Raw genomic sequence first — 2184 nt, 5'->3', positions numbered from 1 at the left:
TGTTTACTTGTTTATTTGTTTAGTGAGTTAGCTGGATGAGTTCAGTGAAGGACTATTTCCCTTGTAGCATGCAACTTCTGATGTTGCTCCTCGTGTAGTTTTGAACATTCATACAATCTTCCTAACCACCATACATGACCTTGGTTTTAGACTGGCTCTTTTTGACCTTCTTTTTTCTCTGATCTCTCTGTTATACTTCTGTTGGTCTGCCTCTATTGATTTCACAGTTAGCCGTTAGCCTCCATTAATTCTTTGATGATTGCTTTATTAGTTTTGACAGTAACTTTGGGTATTCCTGCACAGTTCAATCCAATAAAAGTCAAATTCCTTGTCAGGGGCAGAGTGTTGCCAATTTTTAAGACTTGCTTTGACTCATCCCTGGGAAGAATTACTATACCATGGAGCAGCAGCTAGGACAGAGTGGTGATGGGAATAAGGAGCTTATTCTTCAGTTCTTCCCTACCAGGGTGCCCCTTATGAAGCAGGAATTGTGAGGAACTGTGTCTGTGTGTGTGTACATGGGGGTAAGGAGGGGACTGGTGCTGCCACTCAGCTACTACCACTGACTGCAGCCCAGATCTGGAGAGGATGGGAAATATCAATGTTCATTTACTGCCAAATCTACCTGGATTAGGTCTTCCATCCTAGGAATATGGGGGAGATGGGAAGAGCCACTTGGGTGCCAAGCCCACTGGACCAGTTCTTCTACAACACAGAGCTGTTCAGGAAAGGAGTCTGCACTCTTCACTAGCTGCCCTGCCTGTTCCTTGCCTATGTAATGGGAATTGGGAGTGGAGGAACAGATGTCATCTTGCTGCTACTTCCTGCTCAGTTGAGGCCTTCCACAGCAGGGACTGTGGAAAATGGGATCTGCCAAAGTTTATTGGTTATCAAAACCATACAGAATAGCTCTTCTATCCTAGGTAGCGATAGGAATGTCACTTAGTTGCTGTCTCCACTGAAACAATTCTTCCTCAAGGCAGATGTATGGTGTTGGGTGTAGTCCCTAGTTGAAATGCCATGGCTACCAAGTGTCCAAGAGTTTGAATGATTATCTTTGTTAACTCTGATCTACTTAATATTTATTTTTCGGGACAGACATTTCCTCGAGCTCCTCACATTGCCAATATGAAAGTAAGGCTATTTTATTCTTTTTGATGCTATTGTGAATGGAACTGTTTTCTTAACTTCCCTCTCAGATTGTTCACTGCTGGGATATAGGAATATATACACTCTCTTGTTAAAGTCTTAGGGCAAGACTCTTTTCTGCAGTCTCACCACTAACTCTATTAGTAGCATGATCCTGCAGAGTTCAAGCTGAAGAAAGAAGGCCCCTCTTGTTGATGGTATCTTTTTACTTGGCATGTCTTTGGAATGGTTCAGAGAGGGAAGAGGAGTTATTGTAATCCAACATATAGTGCTTTCTCTAGGACTTAAAGAATTTCTCTCTTGGGCTTCGTATTAGTAACAAGTTCATTTGTGGAAACAGATATCTACTAAAACTAGTATGAGGGAAACAATAAGGTTGAATGGAATTTAAAAGCAGGAAAGGGACAGTCATTAAGAATCTGACTTTGTAAAAATATAATCTCTTACTTTTTTTGTCTGGGTCTCTTTCCCTCCCTCATTCTCTCTGTCCTTTCTCCCTTGCCCTCTTTCTCTCCAGATGGCCTTGCCTCCAGTCTTGGCTGAGGAGTGATCAATTAGCCGAGATTCAGTTCCAAATACTAAGAAGGCAGAATATGACTGGCTAATCTAAGGTCAGCTGTCCAGTCTTGACCCAATCATCTGTGGCCACAGTGCGGACACATGTGGGCCGGCTTCTGCCCAGGAGCAGCTGTGAGGAGGAGGTGAAAATGATGCTAGTTTCAACCTGCATGTGCCTTAATACCTATTCTCTGAAGCAGTAGGACAATTTAATAATGAGTCTTTGAATCTCTAGGGATGTTTCAAGCCATAGTCAGCATTTTTCATCCTTAATGTCTAAGGCAGCTTGATGAAAACTGACTGGAGCCCAAAGTTCGTAATGTGTAGCCATCAAGTGAACTTTTTTGTCTTTATGGAAAAAGAGAAACCACTGAGAACATTGATTATTCAAATATAGATTGAAAATGCACAGACAGTATAGATTTCTGAGCATAACTGAAGAGACTCTGAGATAAAAACATTCATTGTAGTAGTATA

The sequence above is a fragment of the Propithecus coquereli genome, unplaced genomic scaffold, assembly GCF_000956105.1.
Source record: "Propithecus coquereli isolate 6110/MARCELLA unplaced genomic scaffold, Pcoq_1.0 Scaffold305, whole genome shotgun sequence".
Lineage (NCBI taxonomy): Eukaryota > Metazoa > Chordata > Mammalia > Primates > Indriidae > Propithecus > Propithecus coquereli.
This window is presented reverse-complemented; position numbering follows the sequence as displayed.